Consider the following 22,122-nt stretch of genomic DNA (forward strand, 5'->3'; position numbering starts at 1 on the left):
CACCTTCAAGAGTAAATTGGATGCTTATCTTGCTGGGATCCTATGACCCCAGCTGACTTCCTGCCCTTTGGGCGGGGGGCTGGACTCAGTGATCTTCCAAGGTCCCTTCCAGCCCTAATGTCTATGAAATGTAATAGCTAAGACATCACTGATAATGGTACAGCTTCAAAGGAGGCAGAGAAATGCATGTCATCAGTATACCAAAAATATTCTAACTTATACCTCCAGGAGACTTTCCTCTGTAGTATCAGATATGCACATTGCATAAGGTGACCATATGTTCCATTTTAGCCAGGAGAGTGCCGGATTTCAGAGGGTGGTCCCAGCCATTTTTTGGGAATTATAATGGGCATCCTGGAAATGCAAGGGTGCGGAGCACAGTCTGGCTGGGAGTCAGAGTGACACAAAGCCACTGAAGTTGGGGAAAGAGGGGAAACATCAGTGTCCTAAATTTCCTGAATGTTGTCCTGGATTTCCAGGATTTCCATATGGTCAGCCTAATATTGCAATAAGTAGAAGACAAGTGGGATCTAGCGACACCCTCGACAGATTAGATGAGCAAATGCTTATTACCACCGTGTAATCTCCTTCCCCTAGAATCGGGGCAGCCATTCATGGACTGTCTTGCCAACCCTGCCAAGGATGACATCCTTATCACCAATACCTGGCAGCCATTCAAAAGGCAATGAAGGATCTGACATTCACAGAACTCTTTATATACTTTTAAAAGCAGGGCATGATCACATTAGCTAAGGATGGCCCTCTGCCTTGGATAGTCCTTCAATAGTGGCAAATGTGTCCTCTTTTTTAAAAAAAATATCAAGCACAGATATCCCTGGAATTCTCCACTATTTACATTTTCAAAAAATCTTGTATAAAACATGCAAGTTTAAAACAAAAAAAAGGATAGTTGTGACTAGCAACCAAGGTGTTCACACTGACAGAGATTTTTAAGTTACAGAGCACCATTCAGCACAGAGGGTACCCTGTTCTCTCAGAACACAGGATGAATCGCCTTCCCATAGAGCAGATCCAACCTCTCCTTACTGTCTTCACCAACCAAGAAGGCCAGAAAACCAATTCATACCTAGTAGATCTAGATTTGAACCAAGTATGGATTCCCACTGGGACTGCATCTTCTAACTACTTGTTTCATGGATGTTTCTTCCTCAGTGTTTTTTTCCTTTTGTTCACCTTAAAAGTTTTACCAACTACAAAAGAAGCTTTTGTAAGATCTTTGAATCAAGTGTATGTTTGGCTCTCTCTACATTTGATTAGCTACATTTGCATGTACTCTGCAGCTACGTTTAGGTGCTAACAAATATACTTAAGGAGACAGTTACTTGATGCTTAGTTTTCACATAGTCATATCTGAATTAAAGTCAATTACTTTTCAAAACAAACATTGTTAATATTCTTTTCTCCATGATGTCTACACTCAAGACAAGTTTACAGGCTTTTTTCTGCTGATCTATTTAAAAAATGGGGTTTATTATTCTAAAAATGAGGAAAGTTATTTTTTTTCTTGATAAACTCTAAAATGCTGGGTTATTTTGCCCAGATCTTCTACCAAAAAAATAGAGGGGAGAGGGAAAGAAGATGGATGAAGAAAAGAAAATCAATATTTATCAGAGTGTTAACGAAAGCAAAGTTCAGTCTGAGAGAGATATTTTGGAAAATTACGAGTGTGTGGCAACAAAAATTTACAATAACAACTTTTTTGCAGTCTTAAATATGATTAATGCCTCAAAGTGTGGGCTTTATAGCAACTGAAAGGAGAGACATAAATATGAAATGTTTTGAAAGGTGCAATGTGTATTGTGATACAAGTATAAAGACAAAGGTCATTGAAATATGCTTCTCATATCCACAGAACATAGAGATAGACCAGCACTGCACACAGTTCACTTGCCATAATCGCATACCCTTTGACAAAAGACTAGACTATGACTCATAAAGATCATAGCCCCACTGAATAGCTTTGATGAGCTTTCCTCTGGTTAGAAGGTGGGGCTGCACATACATCACCTCCCATTGTCATTAGTTCTGTTTGTATAAGGAATTTGAATTGCATCATTCTTTATTACAGATATTATTTGTTTGGTTAAATACTAACAACAGAGAGATGGTGGCTAGATGCAAATCAAATCCAACAGAAGCTTAATGTGGAAAAAATGACTTATTAAAATGAAAGAGATAGCAATTGCAATGAACTCTCCAATAGATGGTGCTGCTGGGATAAGTTATTTTATGACCTAGTATGTAAATCAGGTCTGCGAATGGACTGCTGAGCCATACCATGTATGAAGTTTTAGTCTTCACCATCAGAATGTCAGCATTTTCCAGACTCTCAGCCAAACAGATACTTTGTGAGATATATGCTGTATATATATCCACAATTTCCAAAGGGTTAAGAAGGGCTTTGTAATTTGCCGTGTAGGAGGCGATTGTGTTATATTTGGGGAAAGTGTTGAAAAGTAGGTCAAATGTCACCAGTGTAGCTGGACAGGCTGCTCAAAGGGAAAAAAAAATCAGCTGCTGTAGGCATAGTAAGTTTAGATCTGGGCATGTTATTTTATCAGAAGCCTTTATGCCTCTGTAGAGAATAAACCCGGTTAATGTAACCGAATGAGGCTTTCTGACCATTTGCTCCTAGACATCAGTAGATAACATCAAATTATTTACACCATGATTTACACATGATTTACACATGATTTACACATGATTTACACATTTATACACACACACTTGTGTTATTAGACCAGCACAGAAACACACAAGAAATTGGAAAAAAAAGACTGTACCATTTAAACCAAATGGCAATTTGTGGCCTTGTTTACACCACAATTTTTAAATGGATTTATGGCCAACTTTTCACATGATTAGCTTTAAACTCCATTTAGATCCACAAATCATATACTTAATATTAGGCTGATAATAGTGATAATGCCATATGCATTCACCAGTGCATGGTGTCTTCTTATAACCAAGTACACCTCCCTATTCAAGGGCACTAGGGAGGCCAATTCAAGTGCACGTGGGACCAGCTTAAATGGGACTCCTTCCCACTATTTAATGTCCCCCTGTGTATTCTTTTACCAAAATGTTTTCAGAGTGGGATGTAAAGGCAGGTAGGTAGAAGTGTGAGTCAGAGAACAAGAAGGGATCAGGAGGCCCCTTTCTGACCTGAGGCACCATGCTACAGCAGGTTTCACAGCTTGTCTGAACACGACCTGATATCTGGGAGCGCCTTACTGTGCCTGCATAACTTGTTTGGCCAGTTCTCTTTTCTCCCATCTCTCCTGCAGTCAGACAAGCCAGTGTGAATTACCGCACCTACCACTGGTCTTGCTTGGAGTGCTTGTCCTCCACAGATTGGGTCACCTGCTGAGGTGCTGTGAGACTGCTATCCAGGTTGCCGCACAACTCACACGGGTAAGCAGTGCAGCAAGTGCAGGTATGCAAACCAGATTGACACATGGTTGTTTTGTAAAAAGTTTCTGTTTGGACACAATTCAGCCATGTTGCAATGGGATGAGATGAGTGGCATGGACTCATTACAAAACCACAGTTGTATGATAAATCATGAGCTGAGTTTTGGGCTTACTCCGTCTGTCCGTAGTGCTCTTGGAGCACACTGATTGGTTACTCAAACAGCCAATCAGAGTGCTCCAAGAGTGTTATAGACAGGAGGCGGTGATGGGGATGAAGGGGACACAGAGTGCCCCCCCCTCCCCCCGGCCCTGCTCGTTGGAGGTGGTGGCAACACGGGATGCTGGTAGAGGGGGACAGAGGGGATGACAGGGCAAGCTCCCCCCACTCCTGGGAGGTGGTGGCGGTGCAGGGGAGGGGGACTTAGGGTTAGGGTTAGCAAGCTTCCCCCCACTAGTATTTTTATAAAGTTTCAACACTGTATTAATTATTTTATAAAAAATACAGTTGTCTTGAATAATCAAAAAAAAAGAGAGTACATGTTGGAATCCTGGTCCCTATGACATGCCTTTGAAAATGTGTCTGGACATAGCTCACTTTACAGAACTACCAAGTGGAACGTGCATATCAGGCTAATCAAACCACGTCAAAGCATCATATTCTATTTTTATGGTATTCTGTAGATTCCTACGATACCGATGCACATGGTATCTCAGTTCCTTCTCATAGTGCATTAAGCAACGTGACTAACATCTATCATATGCATGTTCTCTCATCTTTTCCTCACAGAAAGATTTGTATGCAACTGAGCATTTTTTTTGAAATTTTACACACACACATACACCAATACACGCATATGTTTGGTTAGATAAGGAAAGGTCAAAATACTGTTCCTTCCCGGGCTGAAGGGTGGTGCAGTCTGGGACAGTTCTTATTTTCTGGGGGAGTTCATTCCACTCTCTTGGCTTGGCCCCTGAGAAAGAACTGCCTTCTGCACAGATGAGCTTTTGAATAGCTGTCAATCTCTGTTTTTTAAGTCAATCTTTTAGATATACTGGGAGGGACTGTCATGTTAAACCATTCTTTCCCTATGAGATAAGATTATAGGTGAGCCCCATATTATACATGCATTCTCTTGGGAGTGAGATCTGGGGAAGATTCTTTACTGCTTAATCCAGTTGAGCTATGAGGCTGCTCCCACCTCACTTAAGGAGATGGGAAAAGAGAGAGTTTCTCATAGTGTTAACTTCCTTCATGCACATCATTATCTAATTGCATTCTAGTGCACCTGTACTTATCTAATTGCTTTCTAGCACACCTGTACTTGACTCATTGCTTTCTCTCCCTCATTTAAACACTATTATGCAATGAGGCTGAAATGTACAGTAACATGTACTTTAAAATACATTCTCATTCTTTCCCATTTTGAAGTTTTAGAAGCAGTTTTGACATTGAAATTTCCAAACTAGTAAGGTTCAAAGTGGTGGCTTTTTGATTAAAAGAAAAAAAAAGGGGGCTGGGGGAATCAATTACCCATCTTCACTGAAAATGATTTTCAGTGTAAGCACTTTTCATTTTAGCATGATTAAATACCATGGAATTAGCACCTAATACGCATAACAAAAGGGTCATGCATTCACCAGCAACTGAGAAAAATCACCTAGCAATGGAAAAACATAAGCAAACAGAACAGATTTGTACCCAGACAATACCAGGATTATGTAAAAGAAAACTTCTAACTCTAGCAAACGGGAAATGCACATATCCATGGTGCAACCTCTGGAGATATTATAGTGTCGTATATGTAGTTATCACCCCGACCTCTAAAGAGGGGCAATTCAGTATTGATCCAGCCTACGTCCTCTTTTCCATTACTACTGAACCACATGGGAAGGATGGTCCCCCACCTCCTCTGACTTGCTGAACTCCATAACAGTAGTCAGCAAGGGAGGAAAAGGGTGATCCTGCATTGTCCCCACCTTTCAAATTGCCTTCTCTAACCATTTGTCAGTCAAGCAGAATTAGAGCACATTAGTATTCCAGACATGCTGCGAGGTCTCTGCTTTCCTGGCTGTTTGGGGAGGGAATTGGTTAAAGGGGCTCTATGGAAATACGCACTATAGAGGGGATTTTATTTATATGAGAGTTAGACCTAGAATCGTTGCTTATTATGTGACATAATAAAATGTAAACACTGTAAAGGCAACCTAAGCATAGCATGGATTTGCACCATGTGATATTTTACCCGTCAGATTACTTGGTGTTTGTATCTTTGTTACACTAATAGGATCGCTGTGCCTTGCTGTGTTAACTACAGTGTGGTGGGTCCTGGTTTCAAACAGATCCCTGAAGAGATTCCACGTAGAAGGAAATAGTGATAAGCCCAATTTCCGAGGTGCCTTAAAAGAATGGGTAATATTTATGAAATTATTATAAATAACAGCAATGTAGTTATGATCCATAGTGGGTGGCTTTTGTGCATATTTTTGTGCATTTGTTCAGAATGAAACACTTCTTTCTGCTCTAGTAGGTGAAGATGCTTCATTTTCTAACAGCCAGTTCAGGAAGTATTCCTAAGAGACTAAAAGACAGGCAAGTACCAAAAATGGTACATAGTAACATATGGGGCAACCAACATGAGCTTGGGCCCAAATATTAACATAGCTATTGCCTTTGGGAGGTTAGGATTCTTACGGTCTCAGTGGGAAAATGGGTACCCAAGACTATATATTTGCTATCAAAATAACAAGAGAACACAAGGGTTTTAGCACTTAGCTATTATAAGGCCAGTAAAAAATAACCAGATTTTATAAAGACTATGAAGTATACTACCATAGAATATTAGCTGCCATCATATCATGGGACAGTGCTACACATTGTATGGTGCAGAATGGACTGATATGACAGACTGAAATGCCTTCCTCCAATAATTTCTTGGCTGACAATGTTCATGACCAACTGATGAACGTTCCAGTGCAAATGCTTGTGATAATGCCATTATATTACCATCTGAATGTCAGTGTAGGAGGGCAAAATATTTTGAGCTGCTCTATTCTGCTTTATAAATATTTTTGGAAGGCACCAATGTGAAATGCTTCAAATGCATTCAGTATTGGAAAAAAATGGCTTCTTCTAAAACAAAGACACATCTGTCACTGCTGTAGAGTATATGAGTTTCCACAATCTGCAGAATAGAAATAAACAGTTTCTCAAAGCAGTTTAAGTTGAGGCAGGCAGTGAAAGAACAGCAGGAAGCTGGCTATATAATGTCAACAATAATTAACAGAGCACTTTAAAGTCTGCCACTGCTTCCTACCAGCAGGTACTTTCAGGTACTTGGCAAGAATATTCTGCCCTCACATTCCCAAGCCTCTGACTCCTAACAGAGCATGTGTTAGCTTTTAACACCCAGGCTATCTGTAGCATTTTTAAATTATATGCACTAAACTAAATTACCCCTTGGTTTGATTTGTTATGAATAGAAAGATGGGGGGGAGGAATAAAAAGAGAGAATCTTATGGCTACAGCAGGGACAGATTCCAGACATATGGATTTTATTACCCATTTCTGCCAAAGACTTGCCATAACATATTGGGCAAATTGCTCACAGACTGAGTTTAAGGGATGTTGCATGCCCAACGCTTCCATTGACTTTAGTGAAACTTAGTGGCATTCAAAATTACTGAAAAACAGGATAATCTACCTCAGCAGCATCCCAGAGGTGCCTCAGTTTTCCCACTGGTAAACTGGGAACAAACTGTTTCATTGAGGTGTTTAGTTAATGTTTGCCGAGTTATTTGAAACCCTGTGATGGCAGATGCTGTCTGAGTGAGCCCCGCTTGAGCTACTGATGTTTTTACAAAGAGTTTTTTCCTCTTGTGTTTGTAGGTGCCCACAAAATCAAGGTTGAACTGAGCCCACTATACAATATTCATCACCGTTCTGCTACAGGCCCTTCAGTCTGATGATTTCCAGTTGCCTCACAGACCTTATTGAATTAAGCTTCCTGATACTCATGTGAAGCAGCTAAGTATTGTTATCTCCTTTTTTTCAGAATACAAAAACTATAGTTTTGTCTATAGTGGAGATATTTTCACTGTTTTTTCCTTTTCAATTAACTGGAAAACTCTGTGTTTCTGCACACAAAAGTGCTCAAATGGGCTTCACACTTATGCACGTGTGCACAAGCACGCACAATTTTCAAAACTTATTTCAGAAAATATACCTTCTACTACTGGATAAAGACACAAAGCTATATGCTTGGTCTGTTTTTCTATTTTTGAAAAAGGGGTTCTGTTTGATATCACACAGTTACAGGCAGTATTGTCACTTAATGTACTTCTATTAACCTAATCACAAATAACCCCTCCATTTTGAAATAATTTTATACCTTGCTGTGGTAAAATTGCATGTGGTTTTCCCACTAGATCAGCTCTCTGTAATAAAACTTAAATAATACAATAAGTAAAATTGTGTATATACATGTAAAGTAAAAATAATAAATATATACCAAACTCTAGTTTAAAACAGTCATTATTAAAAGGTGTTTTCATAAAGTTAAACCCTTCATATCCAAATATGTATCTACCAAACTCAGCTTTAAAACAAAGTTACCATTAAAAATTGTTTTCATGAAAATTAATGTTAAGACCTTCTAGTTATGTAAGCTAGCTTTATCTTTAAAAGACATTTACATAGGTAACCCATGCCTGCTTCTACATATGTATGCTGGTTTTATCTCTACAACATGCTCCCTCCCCAAGAAACTGAAGCAAGCGCACATGACACCAATGGGCATGTCTACATGTGCATTAATGCACTGTTGCTATGGTGCATTAAGTTTAGTATCTGTAATAGCAGGTACTAACCCAACGCACAGTAACTGGCACTACTGTGCTGTAGCACCAGTGCATGGTCTTTTAGTGATGCTAATGCGCAGTACACTTATTCTACTACATATTAGTGCCTTAGCATGGCTTTTGCCATGACATACTAATGCACAGTAGAATTAGTCTACTACCTATTGAGCACCTTGTGTAGACATGCCCAGTGAGAATGCATTTTAAAACCATCTTTTTTTCCATCAAACCTTTACAAAACCCTTTCTCTCCTAAAAAAGGCTTTTATAATTTCTAGTGACAATCACATGTTTAGTCTGATAGGCTAGTGTCAGCTAAGTCTTGCTGGTTTTATCTTTACAACACGCTCACAGTGCAAAGCTTCGGTACCCGATTCAATTCAGAGGAGATTTGGCACAATTTGGCGGCTGAATCTCCAAATCTGAATTGAATTGGGAGACCCATTAAAAGGCTTGAATCAGACCAGAAGCCTCCAAATTGATTTGGAAAGATTTGGCGCTAATTCGGAGGTTCGGCCATAAATGAAACAAGCAGCAGTCCTCCTCCACGCTGGACACAGCTGCCTCCAGCTGGTAAATCTTTGAATCTGATTCAGCCAAATCAAATTAGGACAGTGACTCAAATCACCGAATCGAATCACTGTCCCTCCAAATAGGCTGAATCCGAATCAAATATTTGCCACTTTGCACACGCCTAACTCACAGGACTAATTCTCCTTTCCCGCCTCAAACTTCCTCCCACCTCCCCAAAAACCAAGTAACACCATTAAAAATACATTTTGAAACTGTTTGTGCTAAACCCTTCTCCTAAGAAGGGATTTATAATTTCTAGTCCCAATTAGGCATTCGGTACAAGACAACAAAGGCTTATCTTTCTCACTAATCAACCCATAAAAAGTAGCCTTAGGATTTTCTGCATAATGAATAACATTTAAAATCACTTTGCCCTGGGCCAAATGTTTCTGTCAGGTGCAGGCAATTCATGGCATAGCCTGTGGTGATAAGATATAAAACACTTCCAATGTAGAGCTCATCTCAGAGTTCCCAAATTGTCTGGTTTATACCTTCATATAAACAGGTAAGACATTCATAACTACCCTGACCACACTCATCAAAAACACATCCCATGCATTTGTCAAAAAGCCTCATTCTCAAACAATAGTTTATTATACCATAAAAAGAAACATGTATAAGAGCTTTCATGATGCTTTTATGTCCTTGACATGAAACCGGAGCTGTTAGTTCTATTCTTTTCTTGTAAGAGTCATAGTATCATCATCATCATCATCATAATCACCATCATCTGCTGAAACAACATATCTTTGTTCTTCACAAAAGCACATTATTTTCTCCGGTGTCAGGTTTATGGGCATGCTATTGTGTGAGCTTTCTGGGGTCATTAAAAATCTTCATCTAAGGGGTTTCAAATAAAAAATAACCTTACTCACTGTTTAATCAAGCCATAGCTAATTCCTACCCCATCGTGGTCCCCAAAACTGCCACCACTGTCCCCACAGCTATGCTTCAAGCCTCTTACCAACATCTGTGCTCCCTTACTGACGTCATCTTTCCACTCAGGGTCTGCCACAAGGCACCCCTCTCCTCCTGAATCCTCAACGGCTGATCCAGGAGTTTGGCCTTCTGGCTCTCAGGTCCATTGCACTCTCATGTATCTCAGGCAGTCTCTGGGCTAGGGGGATACTATCTTTTATCTTCCCCTCCTCTTCAGAACTATTGCTATGGTAATGCTTTCTGTGCAGGTGTCTGACAAGTCTTGGTGGTGAAGTGAAGACAAGGGGTCTTAACAATATAATGGAAGAATCCATATCTGCTTCTGTCTGACTTAGTGTGGTCTCAGAAAACATGCTTTGGAAAACAGATAGATTGAGGGACTTGCAGCCTAGACCCCACCCCTCTATTTACTTTGGTTGGTTTAGCACCATTTGTGGAGCGGTCTGCAGCCCCTGAACCCCCCACCAATTGGCTGAGGATGGTAGGATGGGTTGTTACAGGTGTAACAACCCCCTGCTACCTGATAGGTCATGCCTATGCTATGTGGTCAAGGGCAGGCCATGCAGTATAAGGGGTGAGCTTTGGGGCCTGATGGGTGACCCTTCTGATGTCATGCACCATGTGATGAGGGATGTAGGGTTTATGATGTCATGCATCATGTGATGGGCAAGGGGCAGGAAGATGGGCAGGGTTTCTGATGTCATAGATCATGTGACAGGGGATTGGGGATGGGGTTTCTGATGACACATACCATGTGATGGGGTGGGACTTCTGGTTCCAAGATGGCAGCAGGGGGTGGGGAGGGCACCTATCAAGTTGATAGGATATACTACTAAAAAGCTTTCCATGGTATGTGTAAGTACAAAATTTAGTTTCGAGTCACAAGCTCTTTTATCACATCAGTACAAGAAAAACCAGTACAAGAAAAAGGGCAGAGAGGGATAAAAAAAAAAGGTTGCTTTGTGTCATTTACTTGCTGGAAAAGCCACAGAAGAAAAACATTTTTTTCTGGCAGATGGTATTTACGCACACAGTAGACATTTCTCACAGGTGTCTCTCATGAACAATTCTCTATCAAAGGCTCTACATTTATTAGAGCCTAGGTTAGAGTTTATCAAGATTTTCCATGACCAAAGTTCAAAATAAAACTGAACATCACTAGAATAGCAGCAGAAAGAAGGCAAAGTAATCCAAGATTTTAAATGGTTTAGTCAGGGGTCAGCTTGATCTCTAACACTAGGAAGTGTTGAATTTCTGTGGTTTCAGTAAACAGCAGAAATAAATAAGCAGTGGATAAACTGGAAGCTGCCCAAATTGGTTTCTACCAACGGCTTACAGAAAAATCAGTATTAAGAAACGTGTACATTTCCTACTGGATGTTACTGCTGCTAATAAAGGCGTGAGTCCCAGGACCAAGAACAGAATATAACTCCCTTTTCAGGGAGGAGAATCTTTTTTCATCATTACCATGGAATATATAATCAAATTTGTTTAAACATGTTATCTTCTAAGAGGACCCAAATTATCAAAGGCAATAATGAAAAATTCATGAAAGTTAAAAACTGAGCACACACACGCACACTCCCCAGTCTCAGAGTGATATTCAGAATGAGGCTTTATTCCCTGCCTAAGCCCACCATGTTTGAGACACAACTCTAACAAGACAATCTTCTTCTTGCTTGGAATATTTTCCTTTCTGTGGTCATGACCAAGTTCCATGACCTTGGAGTCTAGGAAAATACTCCCAGTCTCAGTAAAACCTACTATTTACATGTAGTTACAAGAAGATTTAATATGTACTCACAGTGGGAATAGACAGATAGAGCTGGTAATGTCATCCTGAATACTGAGTGTCCTGCCTTTATCAGTTCCTCCTTTGGGGTACCAAATATCTTCATTCTTCTCTGTGGTGGCTTCTCCATGTATCCAAATGATTATTTTTTAATTGTAGGGTGGGGTTCTTTTTCTCAATATCGCTCAGTCTTCAGGTGGTCTTGTTACTACACTGCCTCTGCCTATGAACAACTTTGGTGCTCCAGACTTAAAGACAGACTTTCCAAACATGGTTCCAGTATTATTATGTCCGTTAGTTCCCCTATTGTTTTAGACTTGCTCTTCAGCCAGTGAGTTACCCAGTCCATCAGACACCAACAAAGGATTGTAACTGTATGCCCAAAAATGCAGCGCATTTGAAAATATCCATGAGTACTTCTTCTGTAATGTTTGCAATCATTGAAAATTTACAGAACCCTCAACCCATGTCCGATCTGGTGCCTCTCATTGTTCCTCACCAAACAGTCCAAACGGATACTCACAACATCACTATTACTGAGGCTGCCTGTATGAAAATAACTCAATGAACTCCTGACCCATCTTCCAGTTCCAGCCAGAACAGGGAACAGCAGTGTATGAACTAGGATTTCCTGGAGTTTGGATGCTGTGATAAAAGTAACGAGCTTCTGAAAATGCTGCTCTTCCTTTTTTTATGCATTGCAATGAGGTTGGTTTACTACTTCCTGTTGTTGTCTCTACTGAATGAACAATGGTTATATACCCCTTTCCCGAGTTCATCTTTAATGTTAATCTAAGCCACAACAAAACCCACAACATGGATCCTTCCCTTTTGGAGCCATGTACACTGTGTTGAGAGCAAGTGGAGACACCATCTGGTTACATGTCATGTTGGGTTAGAATGAGCACCCACTGCGGAAAGGGAGAAGTCCTGCAATTATGATGGGACAAAAGAAACAATAGCAACATCATACCCTGGTGCTGCTGACCATATATTGTTGCTATATTTAAAAAAAAAAAGGAGACCTTAGGATGTGTCCAGAAGAGCTCTGTATTGTAGGCCAAGTCCTGAAGTCTAACACCCTCTTACAGATAAATTCACTAATATTTAATTATGGTTCTGTGAAGAACTTGTCACAATGAAGAACCTATAAAGAAGTTTCCACAGGGAGGAAAGGCAGCTTTTGCAGTTTTATCTTGTGAATTGAGTATAAAAGATGTGTCAAACCATTCTGCTGCCTCAAGAAGGAAAAGCAATAATTCTGATCCAAATGTTTCAGGCACCGTATATCTGATATTAACTTTGCTTACATTAACTGGGAAAAGTCAGAAGGCTTTTTGACTATCTTTTTCCAAGGGATTCCAAAAGGAAAGATCAAGAATATTGGAAAGGATGAGAGAACTGCTCAGAAAAGTAGATTTTATCTCTTGTCAAAAGCAATAAAAGTCTCCTGGAAATTTTTGTGGAGATATTTTTATCTTTTCCACATAATCTGATTGTTAGTGGATACTAAAAGAGCTTTCCCATTTCAAATTGTAACTAAAGGAAAAAACTTGTTATGCTCAGCCAGTCTTTTACCCAGGGCCTTCTGACAGATCACTCTTAAAATAACTACCAGGCTTTTATTTTTTTTAATACAAACTTGACTATAACAGAAATAGGTTTAGATTTTTTTTTTCATGACTACTACATTTTGAGAATGCAGTATATGAGATTTGCTGTGGATAGAAAATTGAGCTCACCAGGGAAATGAAAGTAATAAGGAACTATGGCAAAGGGAGGGGAAAGAGATAAGCATTTCATACTGGATCTTTCCCCTTGGACAATATGGCCTTTGGCAAACCTGGGACCTGTGATGTTACCCGGGTCTTTAAATAGTCTAGTTTCCAAACACAAGGTCATGAAAAAGATTTGAATAAAAAATGTTTATAATTAATGACAGAGCTTGGAAGAAGCCCAACAATGAAAGCAATTCTTGTTTTCTAACCTGGAGAACAAGCTTTCTATAAACACACACAGAGAAGGAGATTACCATAGTAATGAAGGAAAGCAATGAAGTGAAACAGGATACACATACTGTACTTGAAAAGGTTTCAGACTTTCAGCTATTCTCAGCCAAGATACAAGCTATCTAGCACAGATAGATTTGGGATGCAATGTCATGGTAAGTCTCTGGAAAGAGTCCTGCCATTAGATTGATACAGTCTGATACTATGCACTTCCAAAACAGCTCTGCTTGTTCCATAGCTATTCCTGAATGGAAACATCTTTCTCATTTTTATTATCTGTCTAATATCTTTTAAGTTATCACTTGCATAATGTTACCACATTGAACTTAATCAGTTTTAGAACTGGATTGCTGAACTGAATTCATACTTGTTAAAGCAGTGAAATTCTTGAACTTTTACTACCAGTTCTCTGATTGAGGCTTTAGTCTATACACGGAAAATGTGGGTGGTTTAGGTCTTGGAAAACCCAAATTAGTTCAGCTCAAGATCTTACTATTGTTGAAAGTTAGAAAATCATTTAGATAAATGATTCTCATTCTAATCCATCCACATTTAAAGTAAAAGGGAGGTTTTTAAACAACACCACCCCTTAAAACTAGGACACGGATTTCTGTGCACACATTTTGGGAGGATTCTAAAAAACAATTCAGTTTTTTCCCTCGCTTTCTGGCTAACATTTATCCTACCTATTCTGTTATTTTCCATTTCTCAGACATCATTTGCTTCCCCTGTGTTTTCAGAAGAGCTTGAAATTAGTATTGTTTTAATTCCTTGCTTGCAAGCCAAGGTCTGAAGTCACATATCTATGCACAAGTCAACTCTGAGACTGAGAGGCTCTGCACCTGCTTTACACCTGTGCATCTTATATCAGAATCTGGCCCTTCAGCTTCATTTGGCTTTAAGGGGACAGCACACAGTGGACCAAATTCTGATCTCAGTTGCATTGAGGCATAACGATTTAATTTTAATGGACTTATTCTGGATTTATGATAGAAAGTACAAGCCCGAGCAGAAATTAATCCACCATATTTATCTGTATGGAAACATTATTCATGGTCAAAATATATAATTGCATCAAGAGTTAATGTGGGTTCTGCAAACTGGCAATGAAAATTTGTAAGTTGCTGCAAAATGCATATCCATCATTTATGTTGATACTGGCAAAATGCTTATTTTGGCTTTCCTCATGTTGCAGTCATTAGTCTAATATAGTAGAACTGCTCTCAGATATTTATGGGAAGGTCATTTTTATTCAACTGTTATGTACTGGAAACTTAAATAGACAAACAAATGAGTCAGAGACATCAGAGGGCTCATTCTTTGAGGAACACCAAACTGCAAACTCTGTAAGATTTGTCAGTTCAGTTAGAGGAAAAAATCAAGCCATTATTGTCTTAGTGGAAGGAAAGAAGAGATTACATTTTCTTCTCCATGAGAAAAACTTGGAATGCTTCTGCCTTAAGAAGACCAAACACATCCTCAGACTTGGAGGCAATGGGTAAAACAAATAGCAAAGGTGGTTACGAATATTAGGTCCAATTTTGCAAGTCATGCTCCAGAAAAAAAGTGATGGATTACCCTAGGAGTTTTGCCAGGGTAGGGCATATAGGGCTAGAATTTGCAAAAGCAAGATTAGAATTCATTGGTATTTAGAGCTGTGTTTCATAATGTACAGTATGACCATGTGCTGGTTTTTAAAGTGATGTTTCAGGGTAAGAAAGTGTCAGTGTTTTTAATTTTGCAGATTTGTAAGGCAAAAAAAGTTACAAGACAAGTCACTTTTGTGAAGTATTTGTCTTTTAACTCATTAGATTGCACTCCAGTGATGACTGAATATGATATTTAAACAGTGGTGTTTTTGCCAATGAGTTACATGATCAACAAGGACTGCTAATGTTTTCTATTCTAAACCTTCTCAAAATGTCAAGTGTTCTTGTCAGCTGAGTGGAAGTGGCATAAAAGTAACTTTTGAAGTTGCTGTTGATGAGAGATCCTTGCAGAATATAGCATATATACTGAAATCATATTCACAATATGCTCTAATCTCCCACTGATGCAAAAGGATTTATTGCACTTAACTACCATTTCCATTAATGGCAATGTAACACATTGTTTTCCCTTCTATAAAAGATACTGTACATGCTGAGCAAAAGCCAGATCTTACCCACAGCCTGTACTTATTCACGCCACAAGAGAACAAAAATGTATTGCACGCATCAAGTGTATTGCTTCCTAAAAGTTCCAGGACTGGTACTTCTACAATAGCAGCATTCAACAACAAGCCTCCTAAACAAATCACCTAAACCACAAGGAAATTCTCCCCAGTTCTGTGATCTAGTGTCGATACTGCAAGTTCTCTGACTCGTCTTACTGAGAGTTGAGGGAGCTTCTTCCTATAAACATTCAGCAAGAAGTTACAGAGTTTGAGGCACTAGTCTAGGACTGGGTTCAATCCCCCCACACTCCACTACAAGTACCCTTCTTCACTTTGGGAAATTCACTAAGGGTCATTAAGGGATTTAGGTGCTTACCTGATGCTTTAGGCACCTGACTAGAAAACCTGAGATCCTCAAAGCCTATGACTAACTGCTGCCTATCTAGGCCCATGGGTGTCCTAAGTCAGTTTTCCTTACCATCCAGTTCCCATTCCACCTTACCAATATGGGCAAGAGCATCCAAAATATGCCAAAGTTAGTAGTGTTGGTGGGTGTTACCCCACTAACAGCAGATGCCAAGAACCTGCTTAAGAAGTCAATCCTGACTGATTTAGTGGCTACAGCAGCAGAGCTCCAATCTTTAGACAAGTTAACAGAATAAGGCTTTTCCCAGAGCCCATTAAAATCTTAAAGGTTTTTTTTCTTAAAAGGGTAGGTTTGAAGGTCTTTTCAGATGTTTGCAGGTGTTACTATGTGCCAGAGAGCAGAATTTGGCACGTTCATCATAACACATCATAGGACTCATCCTTTAGAAAGAAACAACTGTTTGAGCCAAAATGTCTGCAAAACTCTGTGGCTCTTTTAGGATGACAGAACTGCTATTTCAGCCTGTCCTTCTCACACACAAAGGCCTGGTTGTGGGAGTAAGTAATTTGTGTAATAACACTTTGGATACACACAAAGCCAAATTCAACTTTTAATATATACCACTGTCAGTCCAGAGAAACTCCATAGACACATAGAGCTTAGCCAGAATTTAGCCCAGAGCACATGTACTATAGTATTCAGAAAGATTCACTCTTATTTGTAACTGCGTTTCATAACTGCTCTGCAAACAGATATAAATATCCAAGTGCAATGTATGATTTGGTACCTTTTTTTTTTATTATATGCAATTTTGTGTCTACATCTTTTCATGTGACCTGTAAATATTATCTAGGAAATTGGTTCCATTAAATAAACGTTCCAGAATTGGTTTACTTTCAGTGTGCTAGCAGTTCCTTTAAAATCAGCTAGCAACGGTGTGTACTAACTTCTCCAGAACAAGGAATACAAATATAAACTAGTTCTCATTACACTATCTAGCTAAACACAAATGCAGATGCACATATACAGTGTTTGTTTTCATAAAAGTTGGAAGAATCATTTTGCCTTCAAAGGCATTTTCTGCCTCACGGTCATTACATATATTTGATCACCTCTGCACTTGTCAACACAATGTGCATGATTTGATTTAAAAGCAAATGTGCACACAGTTGGTTTTGATACTTTACAGAATTACAGATTCATTTACACACCTTTGAGACATATACAGAAAGTGGGTTGAAAAGTGTACACAGATATGCAGTTATCTAGGTTAACCTACATCCCTGGATTTCCAGTATATGGGTTAAGTATGGGTGGAGTAGTTATAGCTGCCACATCGAGGTTAATGAGATGCATCTAGGTTCCCAACTCATCATTGGCTCTTCTGGTTTCTTGTGTAAGTCGGGTAAATGTGCCAGTTAGTGACGTTGCTTAGCAGCGTACTTTACAGCACAGCCTGGCTACCATGCAAGCTCTCTCTTATCTGTTAGCCCAACCTAGTTAATACTATCCAGGCAATTCTGTATTTCCAGCTAATTAGCCACAGGGATTGAAATAAACCTTGGGAACACTGACACAAAGCAGGAGGTTGCTGCAGTGATAACAGAGTTCACAAAAGACTGCATGAGATACAGAACCACTTATCCAGCTGAAAAAAAAATGCTCAGTAACACAGCATTGTATTTGACTTGAGTAGAGTTATTTCTTTTGACAGAGTACTGCTCCAAGTGATATTACTGATGAGAAATAATTCATACTTCACTTTTAATCTTCCAATGCTTTAGTTAATGCTCATGCTCACCCATGAGGGAGTGGGGTAAGTGATGGCATCATTTGATGCAAGGAGAAGCTGAAGCCTGGAGAATAAATGACTTACTCAAGGCCACAGATTAAAACCCTGAAACATTTGGCTCCCATTCCTGCTCAGACTACTCCTCTCCCTCTCTTTCTAATGATAGCAGCAGGCACATGATTTGCATGCTTACCTTGGTATTTTGAAAAAGCCTGATCCCTACCCCATTAAAGTCACTGGCAAATATCTGTTGACGCCAGTAACAAAGCTGGGCCCTAAAGGTCCAGGTAGGGTCTCAGTGTCCCCTGAAGAGTAAGGTGCTCCAGTGGTTACAAGGCTGCTACCCACCACAATCATTGCTGACTTCAGTTTAGGTAACTGAGATCAGGGAAATATGTGTTTGAAGAGAAAGATGGGCTTGTGAGGAGGCACTGGATATCTAGGCTCAATTGCCTTGTTTGCCTCTATCTTTCATGTGACTTTTGGTAAGACATAATTAGACTGTATCTCAGTTCCCTTTCTCCCACCTTGTGTTAACTTTGTCTGTTCAGGAATAGGGACTGTCTCTTTCCATGTGTGTACATAGTGTCCAGAGCTATGCAGTCCCAGTTTCAAAATAATATGGCAGACGATATAAAACTGATGCCTGTGAGAGCAACCATGCATTACCTGGATTGTTTAATACTTCAAGCACCTGCCAGTTAATATAAGGTTTAGTCAGGAAGTCAGCTAAAATATTACAATTTAACTGCATTTTAATGGAGATACAACTTAGAAAGTAATATACATGGACGTATCTATTTCCGCTTTACTTTACTGGCTACTCTGTGGTGATTGTGTCATTCAGGACTCAGTTTTGAAAAAAAAAAACAAATGCGAAAATCTGCACTTATACCTGCTGGGCACTTGCACATTAGAATTGGAGATTTACATGGTAAATTTCCCGTCTACGTCCCTGCGATGCAGTTTGCATATGCGGAGGTAAGGATTGATATATTTCTTTTATTGCTACATAAACTCAAGGTAAAGGATTTCATTTGCAGAGGTGCTGCCTACATGCAGTGCTCATTCACTTCAACTGGAGTGTGAAAAATATGCCCTAAATGACTTGCCCAAGCTCACACAGTGAGTAATTCTCTATGCCAGGAAGAAAACCCAGAAATCCTCCCAGCCTAATCCTCCCAGTCTAAATCCTCCCTGGGTATAAACACCAGACATACTCTTTCCCAGAAAGAAATCTGTGCCACAGGCTGACCCCTCCCTTATTTGTAGCTTAACTTACTCAGAAAGTGAAAAATAGGGCATACAAACAACTCCTCCATCATCTCTAATGAATAGCAAATAATGCCAACTAGGGCAAGTAAATACGTGTGAAGCCCCACTCACACACCCATAACATGCATGTGTGTCACAGATGGCTTCATTGAAGAGCCAAATAAAAAAAGGGAGGGAGAGAAAAGGAAAACAAGTTGCAATCCACATGAAAAGAATGAAAAAAAAAGAGAGAAAGACATTTTATAGTGAAGAAACTAAAAAAAAAAAAAAAAAAAGCAAACCCAACACAAAGCCATTCTCTCTCCTTGATAACATGTAGGCTAATCTCTACATAAATAGAAATAACAGCCCTTTGAAATGGCAATGATTTGCTTGGAAAACATTCATTAAAAACGTCCTGCAATTATTGACTCTATCATTATTTCTTGGCAGCGGCTGAGTCTTGCAGCATCTTGTGTTGTTTTTTCCATGAAAAGCAAGGCATTGTTTGGTGGGGGGAAGGGGGGAAAGCCAAGGACACTGTATTTGAAATATGTGCTTGGTGACATGAAGCTGATTGCCCAAAGGAATCAGGGTACATATATTTGTATTATTGTACACGTGAGTAGCTTGAATCATGTACTGCTCTCTCTCTTTGTTTGGATTATGCAGCTTGGCTGGGCAGCCATCCAAAAGATTCACATTAAATTCTAGCTATATTCAGCACAAAAGTCATCTAGCATCAGAGGATCAAAGTTACATCAACCAACAAGCACTAAGGAATTGATAAGCCGCTAAAATTAGGTCATCTCCTAGCAGCTGCTTTTGATGGATGAAGTGGAATTTAGCCTCAGGTTTTCTATTTAAAGATCTGTTACAGCATCTTTTCCTGCAGCTACAATGGGAATACAACAAAGTATAATGCTTCTGATTAAATGTTTAATCATTACTCTTTACTCTTCTGATTGTTTCTGCCATGCCACAGATTTACAGCTCTATATTTGCAGCTTTGCTAGCCATTTTAAACCCACACTGCAATATTTGGAAAGATTTTAAATTCCCAACAGCATAGTCTAACAGAAGATACTTTTCAGTTTTTCTTTTGCAATAAATTCTGTAAAGCTCTTTACTTATCATTATTAAAAAGATATATTGTCAAATAATGGTATTAAAACTGACCTCTCTTAAAATGTCTCAGTATCCTATATCCATTCAAAAAAAATCTCTCTCTTATTTTAATAATATTTTAGGACACAGAACAAGGTTTTATTGTGTGATGTTATGGTTCTCCTTTTGTGGTCTCTTCAGAAGAAGTTAGCTAATCAACCATCACTGTGAAAACTGGTTACCTAATTATTGGTGATCCACAAACAAACAAGCTGAATTTTTTCATCAGGAAAAAAAAGAAGGGAACCTAGCTGAGCTAATTACATCTGTTAACAGGAGCTGGCTAGCTGAGTTGGTACAGAATACGCTGGAAAGATCAGAGTTAAAGGAAGTGTGACCAGCAAAGCAGGAATCATTGAAGTGCAGCACATACTTGACCAGACGCAAACCTACACCCAGTCTGAATGAGAGTAAGCCACATGCCAAGACCCACAACCATGTGCCCCACCTACACCCTCATGACCCAATCCTCACCAGCCCAGTGACATCCAGACCCACCCGCAAATACCCAGACCCTAGGGGCACCACCTAACAGCATGGCAGAGATCAGCCCACCTTCCTCCAGTACCAACAGCTGGGAACAGAACTGGGCTGTCAAGGAGAGAAGGGACCTCATCACCATCTGGAGCAAAGAGGAAACCCAGGAACAGCTCTGCAGTATGCACCACAACAAGGAGGTGTTTTAGGAGATTGCCGAAGAGATGAGAGCACAGAGCTACAACCAGGGCTGGACATAGAGCAGGGACAAAATCAAATGGATGAAGACCCAAGTCAAGTGGATTCATGATGCCAATCAGACCTGAGAGGCAGGAGGCAAACCATGCTCTTCTGTAAGGAGCTGTCCTGTTTCCTCTTGAGTGACAGAACTGTTGCCACCCTGCACACCCATCTCACCAATAGGGGAGGATTTACAGTGGGTAGCAGAAGTTCTCTAGTGGCAGACAGTGCAGGAGGCCCCGGGGAGACAGGACAAGCAGGGATGCAGGTGAAGGTGCAGGCGTGGGTACAGCTAGAGCTGGATTATAGCTCTCCTGCCCTGTTCTAGTGCAGCAGGGCCATGGGCACCAAGAAGCTGGACCCAGGGGACAGCTCTAACAGCATGGTGATCATAACACAGGATGCTGACACTAATGCCATACTATCCACATTGCAGGGGGCCCTAGGACAAGCTTCTCCCCAAACACCTGATCCCCAGTGGACCTTGACCCCTTTGAATCTGGAGGAAGTCACATGCTCAAAGATGCCATTTCCCATGTGAAGGCCAAGAGATTTTTCCAGACCCTTTCCTCCAATGGCTCTTCAGAGGCCCTGTCAGACACCAAGAATGTCCATCAGTCCTCCTGGTCTCAGCACAGGGGGCCAAAGACTGCCCACTCCCACTTATGGTCCCAACGTGGAGGCCTGGCAAGCCTGAAGTCCTATTTCCAATCTTGATATGGAGACCCTAACAAAGCCCACCTCTCCTGATTGCCGTGTCACAGCCTAGCTAGGCACTGTGAGTGTATCAGCCGTTAGGCTGCTGGGTTTGGGATCAAGGAGGCGAGTCAGGAGTGAAGTAAAGAAAAATTTACTTATAATTTAGCATACAACAGTTAACAGAAAGGTTAATGCGACAAACAAATAGTACAATAATAAAGAGCTAATAGTAAATAATTTCATAGACATCAGGGCTGGAAGGGACCTCGGGACATCATCGAGTCCAGCCCCCTGCCCAAAGAGCAGGAAGTCAGCTGGGGTCATAGGATCCCAGCAAGATAAGCATCCAATTTACTCTTGAAGGTGTT

Source organism: Crocodylus porosus, unplaced genomic scaffold (assembly GCF_001723895.1).
Source record: "Crocodylus porosus isolate Cpor-Errol unplaced genomic scaffold, CroPor_comp1, whole genome shotgun sequence".
Classification (NCBI taxonomy): domain Eukaryota; kingdom Metazoa; phylum Chordata; order Crocodylia; family Crocodylidae; genus Crocodylus; species Crocodylus porosus.